Here is a 19,662-nt window from a genome sequence, read left to right as displayed (position 1 = left end):
GTAATGACAGAGATTGAGGCTGCCACTCACATCTAAACCTAAGAGTCCCTGCAAAATTTCTTAGTCCCTGCAGGCTGCGTGCCACTGTCTTTGGGGATCTGAGACCTAAACTCAGCTACAATATGTTAGGGTGCCCCAACTAACACAATCTGAACCTGAGTCCTGAATAGATGTCCATGTACAGCAGGGATCCCCAACCCCCGGGGCCATGGACCGATACTGGTCTGCAGCCTGTTAGGAACCAGGCCGCACAGTAGGAGATGAGCAGCGGGCGAGCAATCAAAGCTTCATCTGCTGCTTCCCGTCGCTCGCATTACTGCCTGAATCGTCCCTCCCATCTGTGGAAACACTGTCTTCCACGAAACTGGTCCCCTGGTGCCAAAAAGGTTGGGGACTGCTGATGTACAGAACACTCCTTAGCCATTGAGAAAGACTTCATTTTTTAATTTTTTTAACTGAAGTATAGTTGATTTATAATGTTAATTTCTGCTGTACAGCAAAGTGATTTAATTATATATATATATATATATAAAATACATTCTTTTTATTAAAAAAAACTTTTCCATTATGGTTTATCATAGGATATTGAATATAGTTCCCTGGGCTATACAGTAGGACCTTGTTGTTTATCCATTCTATAAATGATAGCTTACTTCTGCTAACCCCAGCCCCCCACTCTATCCCTCCCCCAACCTCCCCCTCCTTGGCAACCAGAAGTCTGTTCTCTGTGTCCATGAATCTGTTTCTGTGTTTTAGATAGGTTCATTTGTGCCATATTTTAGATTCCATATATAAGTGATGTCATCTGGTATTTGTCTTTCTCTTTCTGAGTTATTCAGGTAGGATGATCATCTCTAGTTGCATCCATGTTGCTGCAAATGGCCTTATTTTCTTTTTTATGGCTGAGTAGTATTCCATTGTATATATGTACTGCATCTTCTTTATCCATTCCTCGGTCGATGGACATTTCAGTTGCTTCCATGTTTTGGCTATCGTGAATAGTGCTGCAATGAACATTAGGGTGCATGCATCCTTTCGAAGTGTGGTTTTCTCCAGATATATGCCCAGGAGTGGGATTGCTGGATCATATGGTAGTTCTAGTTTTAGTTTTTTAAGGAGCCTCCATACTGTTCTCCATAGTGGCTGCACCAATTTACATCCCCACCGACAGTATAGGAGTTTTCCCTTTTCTACACACCCTCTCCAGCATTTGTTATTCGCAGAATTTTTAGTGATGGCCATTCTGACTGGTGTGAGGTGGTACCTCACTGTAGTTTTGATTTGCATTTCTCTAATAATTAGTGATGTTGAGCATCTTTTCATGTGCCTACTGGCCATCTGTATGTCTTCCTTGGAGAAATGTCTTTCAAGATCTTCTGCCCATTTTTCGATTGGGCTGTTTGTATTTTTGCTGTTGAGTTGAGAAAGACTATTCAGATTGTCAGATAGCTGAAGGTATCACTTGGCCTTTCTTGCAACCCAGTGTTTGGGGGTCATTATCTATGAATCATTTCAATGTTGCTTATAGCAAGAGGCTACTGAACCAGGATGCCAGGCACCCCAGGCCCTACCTGGATCTTCCAGGACTGGGGGAATATCTTGCCATAAATCTGCAACTCAGATTTACAGCAAGAGGCCATGTACAGGAAAATTCTATTTTACAGAATGGTCACTGAACCAGGAAGCTGCCTCTCTACATGCACACTAGACTTTAGACCATATAGGCCCAGTCATACTCCAACAGAAGTGTAAGCTCTTTGATACACTCATTCCCAGCAGGCCACAGGGAAATGGGAAAGAAGTGGAAGCAAGGAGAAAGAATAAACAACTGGCTTCCCATGAGGATTGTTGAATTTTTCTCATTAGCATATATTTTTGGCTAATATTTACAATATGGCATGTTCTGGCCTCTTTCTGAAAAAAAAAAAAGATACAGAAATGCTCCAAATCCTTTCTTTCCTACCCTGTGGAAATGAAAAAAAAATAAATTCAGACAGCACAAGTTCACTGCCTGCCTTAGGTGATAAAATTAAATTTATAGTGACAGAGAAGCAGGCATATTAATTACAGTAATGAGGAAAGGAAGATTACTATTAATTTTGATTAAAACACCTTAATATTTCTTTTTGAAACACTGATAGCTAATGTTCCTCAGGAAACCAATTTGAATATTTAAAAATACCATCGCAACCATTTATTCAGAGTGTAACTCGTCCAATATTGAGTTGGAATTTGGGTCCCTCTGATTTTCCGTCTTTGCTTTGTTTGCAGTTTGTGCTCATTGCTAAACTCCTGTTTCATAGTCACAGAATATATTTATTTAAATATTTCTCTTCACATGGGCCCAAAGCATATCCAGAGGTGTCACAGAAAATTAATCTATCAAAATCAGAAGAGTATGTTTCTGTATATATATATATACATACAGCACACTATTTTTGAATCACAATCTATATTTTTCCAGTGTTTTTCCACAATGTGTATTTTTCTCTGAAAAAAGAGAATTTGAAAAGAATTGCCAAATCTGTCTTGGAACTTCCACTTTAAATTCAAAACAGATTCCCAAATGTCTACTGGGATATATCTCTAGTATGACTAAGAATGTGCACCTGTGATTACCTAAACCAGCCAAAGAATGGCACCATTGCTTCACATAAATGTAGTCACAGATATTTTTTATTTGGTTATAGAATTTTATCATAAATCCCATGGCTCAGTGTAGAATTCTATCTGTCCTACAGGCCCACTTTTTGCCTTTAGATAACATTTTACGGCAAAAACCTGATGTATTGCTTCTGTCACACTTTGGCCACTAAAGGAACTTAAAACAGCACAATGGGTGAATAATAAGGAGACAAAGGGAATTCTCTGCCCTTTTGGCTCAGTCCGTGCATATGGTCATAATTTTCCAACTTTATGACAATAAGGGGAATTCATTTATCACTCCTCTGCTCCTTCTTAAGTTGATCCTCCATTGTTAAGTTTAGCAGTTGGCCACATGTCTTATAGAATTATTAAATAATGTGAGATGGCCACTTGAGTTTTACAAGGAAATAATGAATGGTGGAGAAAGAGTGGCAGGTTTGAAGGACAGGTTCAGAGAAGCATTAACCAAATTGGATGATTATCTTACAGTTTCTGAGAGTTAAAGAGAAAGCTAAAGATAGCCTGACAAGTCTCAGGCTAATTTGTTCTGTCATGTTCTGTTGCAGACAGGATAGGCCCACATCAGCCCTGGAGTAACTACAGTAAAAAATCTTATCTTTTTTCTTCTTTATAATTGTAGACCACACCTAATAGTCCTTTACCTGATTTATCTATAATTGCTCGTACAATTTGGATGGTTCTTAAGACTGAGTTTTCAGACAACTAATTAAATGACACAGTGATTTCACTGGTATTCAATATTGCTCAGTTTTCAAAATCAGGCAAGGAAAGCAACAGTCCAATTTTTAAAAACACGCAAAAATACTGGACGGTTTACAAAGGAATAAAGTGTTCAATGTCATGACTCATCAGGAAAATGCAAATTAAAATCACAATGAGATACCACTATATAATCACCAGAAAATCTAAACGTTAAAAGACAGAAAATGTCAAATGTTGGTGAGCTTGTGGAGCCAACAGAATATTCATACATTGTTGATGAGAATGTAATACCATGCAACTACCTTGGGAAAAGATCTGGCAGTTCCTATATAAAACTAAACAAATGCCTACCTTGCAATCCAGCAATTCTACTCTTAGGTATTTACCTAAGAAAAATGAAAACGTGTATACCAGAAAGACTTGCACAAGAATATTCGCTAAAAGCCTAAACTGAAAAACTAGATCAAGTTTTCATCAGCAGAAGAATGGATAAACAAACTGTGATATTTTCATACACTGGGATATTACTCAGCAATAAAGAGGAACATATCACTACAACCCCATGGATAAATCTCAAAAACATAATGCTAAGTAAAAGAAATCTTACACAAATGAGTAGTTACCATGTGATTTGTCTGAATGACTATGAAGACTAAAATGGCTAAAAGTAATCCATGATGTAAAAACTGGGACAGTGATTGTCTCTGTGAGCAGGGGGCTGGGAGATGAGGATTATGTTGGATTTGGCATAGTGATATTCTATACTTTGAAAGAGGTTTTAGTTACGTGGATGCAGATACACATCAAAAATCATCAAATGATGCACATGATTTGTGCATTTCACCTTACATAAAATTTACCTTAACAAAAAAGAGTCAATAAATATTGAACCCTGGTTGATGATATTCATACTGTTTTGAGGTGAAGGGCACTGATATCTGCAGTTAACTTTAAAATGTATCACATAAATAAGATAGATTGGTGGATAGAGAGATTAGTGGATAGAGAGGTGAAAAGTAAAGCATGCAAAATTATAGAAACTAGATGCTGAGTATATGGGTATTTACCGTGTAAAACTTTCAAACTTTATGTTTGGAAATTGCCATAAGAAAATATTAGGAAAAAGAAATCAGGCATCGCTGATTTTTCCTTCTTCTTTTGTATTGCTCCTGACAACTTAAAGCTGAAATGAAAAAAAGCAAGAGAAATACTGAATACAGCTCTCTAGTTTAAATAAGGCTTCGACATTCTGCTTGCTATTCTGTTTAAACCCGCATCTCCGTGATTATTTAACGTGGAAGTGAATGACTTCCTTACCCAGAAGGACTCTGTTCTCACAATAAAGAGCAAGCATGGAAAGCAATGAAGCAAGTGCATTGGCCAGGGGATGCACGATGAGCCAGGCATATGAGAGGCCTGCTCACAGACCTCCCCCGTGCCAGCAAGCAAACAGCAGCAGTTCTTCCTCTACATAAGGGGCAAGAAGACACAGTGATTAACTACAAGGCTTTCAAGTCAGGGGCATCTAAGTTTGAATTTGGGCTCGCCCCACCATTAGCTTTCTTTCCCTATCAACATTAGGTTCAGAAAGGTTCACTTTCTGAGTTTTGGTTTCATCATTTACACAATGGACAAATTATTGGCATGTACTCTTGAGGGTCTTTCTGAGGAATAATGAAGTACTGTGGGTATTAACAATTATTGTCACACACACAGACACGCACACACGAATGGAGAAGAGAGAAGAGAAATGAAGAAATTAAGTTTGATGGAATTTAGAGAAAAGTAAAGTTTTTGGAGCAAAGGGTGTAATGATAAAATAAGAAGCTAGAAAGAAACTATCAAACTACACAACTCCTGGTTTTCCCTTTATTGCTTTTTTGTTTTCTTTTTTTGTACCACGTGGGTTGCAGAAGTCTTTTTTTTTTTCCCCCTTCAACATTAAAGCAGTGACAGCAATGATTATTCCTAAGCACAGGTCTGCATAAAAAGCCACACTATGGAATATTTTACTTTCCCTGTAAATCTCCTCACAACCTTCTCATAAATAAATGGGGCTAAAGTCAAGGAAACTGGGCTAAATCCCTCCCTTACTGTTTGGACTATTCCCAAATCATTCATCATGGACACTGGAGGATGGGGGCTTCTCTGTGGCATATATCTTAGGGAGGTCTGGCAGGGTTAAAAGAAAGAGACAAAGGAGCCTATGCTCAAATATCCAGGGCATTTTTGCCAATCTAATGCTTAAAAAAAAATGCACGCACAGCATACTTTTGTCAGTAAATCCTCTAGGTGCTTACACTGAAGGTGGTGAAAATTGCTTAGGTAGTTCAAAATTGTATCTGGAGCTTTTTGCAGTCCAGTGTTCTGACAAGTGAAGATGATCTCTAGATCCTAAACTCAGTGACCTCCGAGAATTGCCAGTAGTTTTCTATTGGATTAGAACGGACTAACTCTTTCCATTTGAGTGGTATCTATTTCAATTCTACCATTATTTCTGAGCAAGGAGGATGATCTTGTGCAGGGGAAACTGGGCCAGTTTTAGGGCAAAAATATCCTGGTCCCAGGGAAACTATGCATGTTGCGTAAGAGTCACAAAATCCACGATAGATTGCTCTGTACAATTGCTCTTAAGTCTGCCTAGGATTCCATGTCCTATTTTAAATCTTTGAAATGAAACTTTATGCCATAGGATTCTCAATGAGAGGAAAGGGTAAAGGAAAGATATAAAGTAAGGCTGAAGCAAGACAGCACATCTGTTATGGTGTGAATGGTTCTTACAAAATCTCTTCCTTTCACTCAAAAATGTCTTATTGTTAACTGTTTTATTTGGGGGTATAAAATTATTTATGGGGTTTAGAGTAGAAGGCCACCATGTTTTATCTTTTTCTGGCTTCTGTGCTTGAGAACAATTGCCAAATTGTGGTTGTGTCAGGAAGACTTTAAGTGAAAAGCATTTTATAATTTCTTTAATTAAACATGATCAAAGGCGCCCTTAGAACATTTGAATGAGCATTTTCCTAGATATGTGGCACTGTCTATATTCTTTTAACATAGCCTATTGGCTCGATGAACCTGTTGTTGGTTCCATAGTTCCTTCTGCTATGAACAACCAAAATTTTCCACTCTTTGAAACTTAGTGTTTTACTATACACAGATAAAACACACCTGTTTCTGATATACAACCGCTTTCAATTCTTGTTAACTGTGAAAAATTCATGAAATGGATAAAAATCTGTATTCCCCTTTCTGGTGTAAAATATAATTTGGAGCTTCACACTGTCGATTAAAAAACAGTGAGCACCTCCTATGTGCATGGAAGGCACTATGAAAGTCAACAAATCTGAAAACGTTCATTGAGCACCTACTTTGGGCCAGGCTCTCATGCACCGTCTGAAAGGTGGGCTATGAAAACAAAAAAAGAAAACCAGAAACAAACACCAATAACAAGCAGAGAAGGAAGGGGGTGGGTTGACGTTTAAACAGGATGACCAGAGAACTTAGTACTGGGGGAAATAAGATTATAATGGGAAAATATGAAGAAAGATGGATAAAAAAATGAGGGTGCAAAAAAATAGAGGTTGTTGGGGAAGATCTTTCTTTCCCAACAGAGGGAGCCACAAAGGCCTTGAGGTGGAGGAACACTGAACACTTGAAGAAAAGAGGCCAGTGATGCCGTAACTGAACACCTGGGGCCGGAAGAAGCACAGGATGAGTTCATAGAGGTAACAGGGAGCCAAATTATATAGGGCCTTGTAAGCCATTGTAAAGACTTTGGTTTTTACCATGAGCGAGATGGGAGCCTTTGGAGGGGATGAATAAGAGAAGACATTATCTAAGTTTTAATAATATCTAAATCAGGATGGTTGCTCTCTTGAATAGACACACAAATGCACACACACACATGGTAGGATGTGAGTGTAGAGACAAGAGAAACCAGTTAGCAAGCCACTGAGTATCCCAGCTGAGAGATAATTATGGCTTGGATCAGGGTCATAGACATGAAATGATGAGAAGTAGTCAGATTCTGAATATATTCTGAAAATAGAACCAGCAGGATTTGTTGAAAGATTGTATGCATGAATTAAGAGAAAGAGATGAATCGATGATTCTAAAATGTTGGTTGCCATTTACTAAGGAGGGGAAGGTAAAGCAAGTTTTGGTGGGGCGGGGGGGCAGTTATGATTTCTGTTTTGGACACATTTCATGTGAGATGCCAAGTGAGGAAGCAAGTGAAGATGATTCAGCACGCAGGTGGAGATAACCATCTGGAGTTGAGGTAGAGATCCAGGCTTGATACATATATTTGGGAGTCATCAGCATTTAGATGATATTTAAAGCTTTAAAATTCTATATGATCATCTTGGGAGTGAGTGGACATTGATCAAGTTAAAAAACCAAGCTTTACTACATTGTGAAGAGTCCAGACTGAGGAACTAAAACCAAAAGAGAGGGAGGGAAGGAGGGAGGGAAAGAGTGAGAGGCCAAGAAGAAATGGCCAATGAGGGAGGAGGAGAACTGAGAAAGCATGACGCCCCAGAAGCCAAGTGAACAAAAATAGAAAAGAGTGAGGATTATACTTTTTGATATACAGAAACAATTCTTTACCTTATAAGGAAGATATAACGATATAAAAATATTCCAAATTTAGTACAGTGAGTGGTAAGTGCTACAAAAGATCTGTATTCCAACTGCTACAGTCACACACAGAAGGGACTTCCTGACCCTCAGTTCATGGGAGGCCTGCATGAAGCAGGTGGCATTTAAACCCAATGTTGAGAGATGTGTGGAAATTTGACGGGTAGAAGGGGAGGAAGAGAGGACAGTTATATCAGAGGGAACATCTTAAAAAGAAGCTCAGAGAAGGGAAAGAACAAGGTATATTTAAGGAACAGGGAGTGGTTCAAGCTGGCCTGGGTGTAGAGGATGTATAGCCTACTTTCTGCACACCTCTAAGGCAGGTGATGTCAGGTTTTGCTATGTGGTTTTTGTTTTTGTTTTTTATTAACTCTCCAAAAGCAATGGGTATAAGAAGTCTTAACACAACCTTGAAACTTTTTCAATCCTTTCCCCCAGTCTAACTAACTCTTACCTACCAAATCTTATATTTTCATTTGTAAATATGGTAACAGTCATGGAAAACATCTGTATCTGTTTATCATCTGTGGAGTTCTTGTTCTGTGTAAACTCTGGTGGGAGGAAAAAAGAGTAACAAGTATGCAAAAATATTTATTGTACTACGAGTCCCTACTGTGTTTCAACTCTGAAGTTGGGAGGAAGAAGTTAGAGAGAGAAATAGGAAAAAGATAAGGCTCACTCTTTGAACAGTTGCATAAATTTATGAGGACAGTCTGCCTTAATGGTTGGAAAAATAGAAAATTCATTCTATAGATTTGGAGTTTGGCCCGGCATAATCTGACCTATGCTCCAGTTCCATGGAGACGAAAAAGTTGTGTTGCCTGCAACCACATACAGAATTCCTTAAAAATAACAGTCGTTATCTCTGGGGTCTGATCAACTCATGGCACTGAAGAGAGAAAGAGATAGAAAGAAACATGAGGAGGAATCACATGAGATTTTATTTGCAGTAATAGACAGGAAATATATTAATAGATTCCATCCCTCAAAAAAATGAACATGGTAAATTTTCTTACAGATTTTTTAATGTGAATTTTAATTTTAGGGCCAACTGCACAAGTTTTTTCCCCATCTTCGTATTGCCAATGGCACAGTGGGATGAACAGAGAACCTATTATCCAATTCAAACTCAGACACCAATTTATGCCCCCGGTCTCTTTGCTCCTCATGGGTCTCATTTGCAAAATTGAGGGAGAGGACACTGGTATATAATAAAGTGGGAAAGACTGAACACTTTGGAGTCATACAGATTTAGTAGCTATATGATGTTGGGCAAGCTACTGACTGTCTGAATTGCAGTTGTTAAACTGCAAATTAGAGAGAATAACAGCTCTCACACAGTGCTGTGATGAGGATTAAAAGAAATCATGTAGGGAAAACTTCTGGCACATAGTAGACCCTCAATAAATATTCATTTCCTTCCTTCTTTTAACTTGAGCATTTCAGTTCCAATATAATGTCAAGCCCTAATTTGGGGGAAAATTTTTTGAGAGAAAGTACAGAGTTTACCACTATTATTAGTTGTTTTAAATTTTTAAAAATTGGCACCCAGTCTGTTTCAGAAAATAAGACAGCCTCTATCTTTAGGGTAAAAATAAAGAATTTGTAGGGAGCACGTACTACATGAACAGTGAGGAGAAAACTGGTATTCCCCTCAGGAGAAAATTTAAGATTATTTGGGAAAAAAGAGGATGGAAGGAAGAGAGGAAGGAAGTTAGTTGATAAATAGTTTTAAAGCCTATAAATTAAAAATGAACCAAGTAAGAGAAAGAAAGGTATTTGCTCTGCCGCCCTTCCCATTAAGATGTTAGGTATTAGGGCTGGCATGACACAGACATCTTTCTTGTTCCTAAAATGGAAAAATATCTTTTATGAAAGTGAGTGAGTTTACAGCAGGAATGTCAGCTCAGTGAATGATTCAGTGCTCTACGTAAGTGGATATATACTTTACTACTTTGACCTTTCTGTATTTTTCATATTTTGCCTGACAACATATTGCAACCATTCCTTTCAGTTAGCAATTAAAGTCTAATTTGCAGCTGCCTTTATAAAACCAAAGCTTCCCTGCAACAAATGAAAAATTTCAAGTCCTATTGTTTGATCTCTAGTATCATACAGTTCGGTATTTCAGACATATAAAACGCCCAGAGTACGAAAAAAACACAGTAAATAGTCACCGTCCCTTAGCACCGTCCGTTACTCAATGTTTCAGTTTGTCATACAGTATGAAATATAAATGAAAAAGAGAAAGGGAGACACAGCAGTAATTTATGCCTGTCTAGAAAGTTTGGCACTGCAGCTCCAAGTACAGGGAGCCATTTACAGGAGAAAAACCGTAACCAGAGAATATGGAAGCGTGGAAGGTGAGATCATCCACCAGCAGCAATCTTTCAAATTCATAAACACTTTCGGATTCATGAGGTGAGAATGCGCAGTGCAGAGAACTGTGAAGTTCATTTGTAGCGTCTGACTTTGTTAACACGCAGTCTCAAGCTGTCTTTGTTATGAGATGGTGGTCGAATAGTCAGTGAAAAAAAAAATCAGTATGGAAAATATCCCCATTAATTGGAAATAATAATAGTGTTACACATAAAAAAGTTAAAGGACTGTATGTAACTTGAAAGTGTTATTTAAAAGAGAAAAAAATATGTAAATTTAGCAGAACCTTGTACCAATCATTTAAAAAAAAATCTTTACCTGAACTTTTAAATGATTAATTTGAATTAATTTCAATTTATTTGAATGCATTTGTCTTCTATTAAGCATGGTCAAAATTTGTCTCGAAACATTTTTTTTTTTAACTACACATTTTCTTCAAGGCAGAATTAAATCTATCAATGATTTAATAATACCGACAAGAAAAGTAATTTATGGAATGAAGCAATGATCCAATGATCCATGCCTTTCTTACATTTCTCTCACTAAGCCCCACATAGATGTTATTTCAATTTCAAAATCAGAAGAGGGAACTGCCCAATATGTCCTAGTAGTTTCTCTAGAAACAGGCAAATCAAAATCTAGGAATCAAATGATAAGAGTCTTTAAGGTGTTTCGGGGTGAGAGAAGGAAGGGGAGGTAGCATCAATATGGCTTTTGGGGTCTGAGTGTGTACCAGAAAAATTAAAATACCGTGCATCAATAAAGTGTCACTTATTCTGAAAGACTGGTCTAGCAATTCAGAAATTTTAAAAGTAAACATTTGGGCTAACAAAAATACACAGGTATAATAATAAACATGATTAAATTAGGGGTAAGATCAGGAAAATCTAAAAGGATACGTAAGGACCTAAGCTGTAGAGACCAGAGCTTTTCAAATTTTAAAGTGCACACAAATCACTTGGGATCTCATTAAAATACAGATTATGAATCAGTTAGTTTGGGGTGGGACCCAAGATTCTTCATTTTTCACGAGCTCCCAGGCCATGCCAATGCTGCTGGTCTATGGACCACACTTTATGTAGCAAAGCCTCAGATCATGATAAAGGAAGAAGGTTTATCCTAGAAATTGCATCTAGAGAAGTGTGAATGTCATATGATCTTTCTGACCAACGCCTGTTCCCACTCTGTTATTTTCAATGGAATTTACTCTAGAAAACATAAATGAAAGTAACATATTCAAATAAACACAATGTGATATTCTACTAAGGTAAATATATGAATTACTTAACTCAGTTCTCAAAAGAGCCTGTGAAGTAAAGACTTTTATTATCTTCACTTTATGGAAAAAGAAACAGTCTTGGGGAATTGAACTAATCAAGTCAAAACCACATATGCAGGATTTAGAAACAGTTCTGAATTTGGCAAATCTTACTCCAGAGCCTAAATATTTTTGTCAGTTTTACTACAATTGTCAAGATTGCCCTATTGCATTCTTAGTAATCTTGCAAACAAAGCACTAGACACAAAAGATACAGTAGGGATACAATGGTGTATGAACGTTGGGCTATACCATCTTCATTGACAGCTTCTAGAACAGAAGTCACTCAAGAATAACTGCTCTTGACATTAGAGATCTTACATGTGTGGTGAATAGCAGCCTTGATGCAATAAATAATCTGTTTCAAGAACCAGAATGAATGAGAGATGAGAATAAAATACTGGATTAAGCTCCTTACGCTAAAGAGCGGACAAATAGATTCTAGATAAGGACATACTGGAGGCTCCACAGCCCTGAACATATGGGATTACCACTAAAGCTCCACGTCAGAAAAAATAGCCCTTAGATTTTAGAATCCCTAAGGGACTTTTACTCTATGAAGGGTACACTATTAAATATTTTATGCATTTGTTTTTTTTAAAGGGTATAATCCTTCCCCTAAGGTGTGCTGGCCCCAGGGTCTTTGAACAAGTCTAGACCAGAATTAATTAGGAGCCATCATTTTCATTACAAGTATGTTATAATTATGTTTGCTTATTTCACACTGTTCAATATACTCCCTCCTGTTCAACTACAGCACAAGGCCTTTAGCACCTGTTGCTTATTTCTGCCAGACTGAAAATATTCCTTTCTCTTTATTATTCGTGTGCAAGGCTAAGATGAACTTGCCAAGAGTTGTCATTCTTGAATGCACCTGCCAAGTGTCAGATACTTTAATAAGTGAAATGCTTACAGCATATGCTGTGTTTGCCGCAGCTTCCAACTTCCAGTGCCCAGTGTTTCAGAAGAGATTGAATATATTCAGGATGACAGATCCATTCCTTGATACATGTGTATGTGACCATATGCCCATGCGTATACAACACACTTATATAACACACCCCCCAGGTTAGCTTTGGCTGAGTATATATCTTACAGTAATTTACTACCTTACATCTTCAACTTTTTAAAAAAAAAGAATAAATCCCTTGGACTATACTTACTGATTTGTTGGCAGTTGCTTTCATGGCATCAGTCTGTGTACTAAAAAATAAAAAAATAAAATTGAGTTTTGGGCTACAAGGTAGCACCCTACGTCCTGTTTCGATAAGTTCTTTGCTTTCCTTTCCTGAGGATGCCTAATACTTTTCCCACACTTCTGTTAGGTCTTCAATCCATCCAGATAAGAGTACTGCAAAGCTACTGTAATTGAGGGATGGGGCCTAGAATAGAGGCATCCATCCTCGATATACTGAGGTACCCAGCAGGGTGAAGATTTAAAGGAATGCATCCCTTTTCCGTGAGTTATTCAACTTTATCCTGCCAGTCTCATCAGATGTTATCAGAGGTGTGAAATGGAAGGAAGGGTAGAGAAGGCTTTCTAGAATGCTGACATGGGACTAATGCCAAGAAAGATGGAGTGATGATGGTTCTGCTTTCATAGCTTTACCACATTCCCAAGGATGAGTGAGGGCTCCCACGTTTTGTTCAGTTTCCGAGGAGCCCATGTGTTTTATATTTACCTTCCCTGCCCGGCAGAACATTAACTTCCCTTTCCTTGACAGATATCAAAAATCCATGTAAAACTTTCCTGCAATCCACAGTAAAACTGACGTCTGCAGCAGGAAGCCGTCTTATTTTATGAGCACCCTTCTTCAGGTAACCTCAAGATAGAACAATTTAGACAACTTTCCCTTTTGAAACAGTAGAGCAAAATATTCCTAGACCTCTCTCTCCCTCTTTTTCTCCCTCACTTTCTCTCTCTCTTTTGCTTTCACTCTCCCTCCCTCTCATATATGAAAACACCATTCAGAGCCCAAGCTGCTTGATAATTAAAGAAGGAATTATACATCCTAAGGCCTTTACTATTAGAATGTACATGAGTTTAGTTCATGAACAGCAAGCTTTCATGAACCAAGTGGTCAAGAGCCTTGTTGATATAGCACCACCAGAATGAAACCAAGGGACCTTTCTCAGAGGAAGAATTTCCCATATAAGTAAGTCTACAAACCTGTACACTGACAATTCATTACACCTTCTGGAAAGGGAGGTGTTGCTGTATAGGGCTATAGTCAAACTGGATTTTTCTTATCCTAAGTTAACTTATGCCTTGGTAACTATACTTCCTTGGATGTGATTCAGTCACAAGTGTGATTTTCTCAGAGGTTCTTGGCACACTTAATTTCTAATTGATGCCACTGATAACATAAAAACAGGATTGGGTTATACTTGAGGACAGAAAGAGATTCTTCAGGTGTACTCCGAATGAGCTCATTTTATCCAGCAAAGGAACGGAAGAGCATCTGCAGGTAAGGTGACTACAACTCTACTACCTGTAAGTAATAGTAATACTGGATCATTACCTAGGAAAACAACCCTAGAAAAAGGTCAAAGCTGGTAGCTTTCAGAGGACTCAGAAAAGCACATAGGGGATAGAGTTCTCTTTCTTTCAGAGCCTAGGCCACTGATCAAAGAATTCCAAAGAGAATTCTGTGCACAGTCACTGATAAAATTTAAAAGGAGATTAGAGGCCCATTTCCAGCCAGAATCATCTGAAAGCCCTGACATGTACCATTATATTGTTTGATGAACATTTCCAGAAGAATGAGATGTCCGTTTTGACCTTTGCAGTGTGAGTAACACATGTCGAAAGGAGGACAGAAGGCTTATTTTTATACAGATAGCAGAAAGCTGCTCTCCTTGTTAAGAAAGCATGGCAGGCTGATTTTGTCTTTCTTTTTTCCTTTGTAATTTGAAAGTCCTCCCAGATAAACCTTTGCAGTATACAACTTGGTTTTGACATCCTGGCTTTATGCCTCTAACTGTTTATAAGTCATGCAAGGAAGTCATCTATCTTGACCAATATGGCTCAGACATATTTTCCATGTTAATTACACATGTTTGGACTGACATTGCAGTGATACAATTTCATTTGTTTAAAACAACAGAATGGATGGCTCTTTAACTCAACAAATGTAGGTAAAAATTCTTCCCAGAGTAACTGCAACAAGTCTGGAAATTATAAAGGCACAGGCACGAGTGGCTGAAACCCCAGAGACTAAGAAGCTGATATTCTGCAATGATCCCTTATTTAGATTAAAAGCATGTTGGAAAACTACGACATAATTATCAAAAAATTATAATTATAATATATGTGTTAGACACTCCAACAAGATTGGTGTCCTAAAAATAATCACCAGTTGAAAAGGAAGCAGAAGCACTTTTAACTCTAATGCAATGGAACTATTCGAATTTGGGCTGTGTTTTTGAGCAGGACCTCCACATTTTTTTTACACTTACCAGAACACCAGCAGTTAACCCCGTAATGGCCAACTGCTCGTTATTACCCTACATTTGGTCCACAGCTGCATGGTTCTGCTCACTTTATTGTCATTTCAGCCCCCAGCCCCTTAGATGCCTGGTGACCGCTTGCATGCAGAGGGGCCTTTGGTTAACTAAATCCCCATCAGGATCACAGCTGTTGTAAAACATTCGGTGACAAAAATATCCATGTGCAACGCATAGTAGATAAATTTGCGAGCCAATTTGAGCAAAACTTGAAAAACAAATGAGGGGACTAGTCGAATTCTCTGGCTTCTGAACTACATTTCCTCTATTTTGGGGGACTATGCTTTGTAACATTCCAGCATTCCCCTCTCAGTGTGACGGATGATTGGGGCTAAATTTCAGAGTGATAGGCCCAGTTAAGCAAAAATACACTTTTCCACCTTCCTTCACTCAGCCTCAGCAGTTAGAGAATGAATGTCATGTTCAATTATTCAGACAGATTCCTGACTTTGGCATAATACTAACGTCAGTATTGGGTATTTATTCACGATGTGCCTCAGCTTAAGACACCAAACCCTTGTTTCAGTTTCTTCCAGCCTGGAGGCCTAGCACAGTGGCTGCATATGTGCAAGTGTGTCTTACCCCAACCATGTGCAACAGCCAACGCTGCCAGGTCCAGTTCATCGCACAGAGGGCCCTGAAAGTGCCCTGTAGGTGATTACGGCTGGTGTTAGAATGGTCAACCCCATGTCCGGTTATGACGCTGAGAGATTGTGCTGATTCTGCTTCACCTTGCTACCAGAAAACGTTTAAAAACAGGAAGAAGACAAGGAGATAAATGACCTACACCCCAAAAATAGAATGAAGAGATCCATTTCTTGAGTGTATCATTGAATGCCACTCCTTTGTCCCATTTTGTCAAGATCCAAAATCAAGTAACAGATGCGATCTGAGACTCCCTTAGATCTAACTAAATTTAAACCCACAAAGGGGGAGTTGATTCTGGTTCTAACTAATCTGAAATTTGGTTTGTACATGCCTGTGTTGATTGATTGAATTCCTACCCCACACATATTCTGTTCATTCACTAAATTGTTGAGATGTTGCTTAACAGTCAGGGTCCTAGATTTTTCTCCTCCATTAACTCATTCAGACATGTCTTAAGCACTCACTATGTGCCAGGCACTGAGGATAAAATATTAATAAGTCACAGTCCTGGCATGCAAGGAATCTAGGGTTCAGAGGCGTATAATCTCTCAAACGTAAGAGAGGGAAGATTCTTTTTTTTTTTTTTTACCCTTCCATTAATTCTCCAGTCCCCTGCTGCCATAAATTATACAAATTTATGAGAGGAAAAAGTGCCATTAGTTGGTTTTAGGTGTTTCCCCAACTTGGTGAGGTAGGAGAGAACTCGTGTATATTACCTATGCACTGATGAGTTATTGACTTCTTAGTAATGTTCATTGAGGAAACAAGATTCTTTTAATTTTGAAACTAAAAATTATCAGGTAGATATCTGGAGCACAACCAATGGATTATGTGCATGGAGTTAAAAAATATAATTTATACATTCTAGCTTTAAAGAATTTAAGTCAGGGAAAACAAGATTATGACAAATAATTAAAAAACATAATTGTGTGTGTATGTCTATATACCTGTGTAAGATGTGAAAAAATTATGTATAGGAGAGCTCTTGGTATAGAATTGTCAAGGCACACTTAATTAGTTTAGATTCTCATAATCTAAATTATGTTGCTGCACTTCATGATATTTTATCATATTGCTGCACTTAATGATATTTTACAGAGGGTCCCCTCCATCCATAAGATAAAGCACTCGAAGGGCTGTGTGGAATCCATAGGTGAGTGCAACTCTGCTACCTGAAGCCGGTAAGCTTATTAAAGATTTGATCAAGACCAGTGAATTCCAAGCCTACTTTGGTCTATCGCCCTTTTGGATCCCTATTTCTACATATTTTAGCTTTTTCTTCTTGTGTCTCCTCTCTATTGGTTAATTCTGTGCTGTTATTTGAAGGCAGGTCATGGTTCATAAAATAGAGGTTTTCTCTCAAGTTAACAAAATAAAAAGAACTTTCTGGATTTGAATGTGAACTTCTTCCTGACCAAGAAGACCTATAAGATATATCCCTTTACACTAAATATATAAACCTGGGGCCAAGGATTAGCGATTTCCCCTCCTCTAATGTAATAAGAAAGTACAATAGAAAACATTTTCTGAACTTGTTTAAAGTTTTTTTTAAAAAAATAGAGCAGCTCACTTCTTATATTTCTCATAATAGAGGAGAAATGAAGATGTGGCATTCAGTTTAGTCCAAAAATTACGTATTGAGAGAGTGTGTGTGTGTGTGTATCCATCCTAATAGCATATATGTATATATGCTATTAGGTGAGATATTGTGAGCACAAAGGAAAATAAGACAGTCTCTTACATAAAGTTACTTCTAATCATCAGAGAAGTAGAAGAGGAGCCAAGAGCTTAATCATGATATAGATAGATTAAAAGAAGAAGGAAACGTATCATAAAAATACATATAAGGATGAGCACCTGGCCCATACCAGATAGGCTCTCAAGAGGCAGGTAAACTAACTCTTAAAAGAAAAGCAAAATTTAGGAAATCAAAGAAAAAGGAATGACACAGACTCTTACTTCCAAGGAAACAAACAGTTTTTGTAAAGAACAGAGACAGACATACAATATGTTGAATTTTAGGGAACAGCAAATAACTCAATACAAAATGCAAGAGTTGGAGAGATAGAAGAGATTGGAAGAGAGGGCTTTATATACCAGATTATAGAGTTTGAAATTTATTAGATGAGGAAGATGCATTAAAAAATTTTATGGAAAAAGAATATCATGATGAGCTAATAAGGGCCTATGCTAAGCACTATTTGCCATGAACAAGAAAAATAAACATATTGAATATATTCAGGAAATAAAATTGATTGATAGGATTTCACTTGGAAAATGTAGAGGAAAAGCTGGTGTCAAATGTGATTAGCAAGTTTTGCCTTGAGTGATTGAGTGATAGATGTTACTACTTGAAATAAGAAACAGAAAAGGGAATGGGATCAAGAGCATAGGTGGAAGCTTAAGGCTTAAATAGGAAGTAGGGAATAAAATATCTGAAACTACAAAGGAGATAAAAAGTAAAAATATAAATGAGTGTTTTACTCATCAATTTTCTCTGAAAGCTAGATAGATGTTTTCTGACAGATTCTTAAAAGAAAGATTTTTTTAAAAGATTACACTTAATAAGACTGAATCTGAAAGTCAACCCTTTTAACTGAGAGAAATAATCCATATTCTGAGAATGATAACTAAGAACAGTATTTCCTAAGAGCTCTAACTACAAAATTTTGTAGTTTTAGAAAACATTACGTCTCACCATTACCTGAAACTAGATTTCTTTATGTAACATATAAGCTTTGCATTTCATTTAAAGTGAAAATACTGTGCTATAAATCTTATAAAATAAATATTGGAAACTATATATTTCATGAGATAGTATTCAATTTTTAATTAGAAAACTTATAGGCCAGCCATTTATATGAGAGAGAGAGAAGGAGAGAGAGAGAAAGAGAGAGAGAGAAAGGTAATAATGTGAGAGAGAGACAGAGAGGTAGTACGAGAAAATATCCACACGCATTTAATAAAAATGAAATAATTTGACATCACTGTTTACCTATCAATTGGCAAAGTTGAAGAAATAGTAAGAAAACAAGCACTTTTAAATACTGTCAGTGGATAAAAAGATAGAATTCCTTATATAGCAGTTTGAAAATATAGATTAAAACCTTTAAATTTTGCACACCGTTTTTATCAAGCATGTTATTTATAAATTATGGGTGTATTCAAGAATTAAGCTGCAAATATATACACACACACACACACACACACATATATATATATGTAATCCCTGTTGTTTATGTATTACAAATGAAGTGGTAGTTTTTAATCAGTGTTTTTTAAATTTTAAAGAAAACATCATCCAATATTCAAAAATATTTAAAAAATGAAAATTTTCATATTTCTCAAAAGGACTTTTGAATGGGTATTTTAGTCATACTACACAGAACTTCCAAAAATCTTCTCCCGTTTATCTTCCCTAAAATCCTCATTACAGTTTGGCAGCTGCTCCCAATGTCTCTGATTCTCTATTAAAACTCTCCAAAACTTTTTTCTACAATTGAGCACTGGCCATTTCTTCTCTCTCACCTCTTTTCTCCATCTTTTCAACTCAACTTTTTTCTTTTCTTGCATGTGTCTTCCTCACATGAATTAACATAGCCTCTTAGACTTACACATTGCTCTCATTCATCCGTTTCCTGGATCAACACAGCAAAACCCCACGCCTGAAATTGCCAAAACAAAGTCTCCTTCCTCTTTGGAAGGTAGAAGAGAATGCTTTAGAAGAAGAGAGACAGCTGAAAATATGTATATATGTTAATTTTTGAAAGTATCTGTCATAGAGAATTTATCATATTTGTCAT

At 37.3% G+C, this 19,662-nt stretch overlaps 1 long non-coding RNA gene across 3 annotated transcripts in view; it reads right to left on the bottom strand.

The window, feature by feature from the left end:
• Positions 1-4,473: 4,473 nt before the first annotated feature.
• Positions 4,474-19,662, bottom strand: part of LOC133096220 (uncharacterized) — a 77,598-nt gene continuing 62,409 nt past the window's right edge. For 2 of the 3 annotated variants that reach the window (XR_009701751.1, XR_009701752.1), the window contains 3 exons: positions 15,794-15,946; positions 12,868-12,907; positions 4,474-4,552 (listed from right to left, as the gene is read on the bottom strand). This is a non-coding gene — a long non-coding RNA (uncharacterized LOC133096220). Of the gene's footprint in view, positions 4,553-12,867; positions 12,908-15,793; positions 15,947-19,473; positions 19,555-19,662 lie in introns of those variants that run through there. The other variant, XR_009701753.1, reaches the window with a different exon arrangement.

This window comes from Eubalaena glacialis, chromosome 8 (assembly GCF_028564815.1).
Source record: "Eubalaena glacialis isolate mEubGla1 chromosome 8, mEubGla1.1.hap2.+ XY, whole genome shotgun sequence".
Lineage (NCBI taxonomy): Eukaryota > Metazoa > Chordata > Mammalia > Artiodactyla > Balaenidae > Eubalaena > Eubalaena glacialis.
This window is presented reverse-complemented; position numbering and strand designations above follow the sequence as displayed.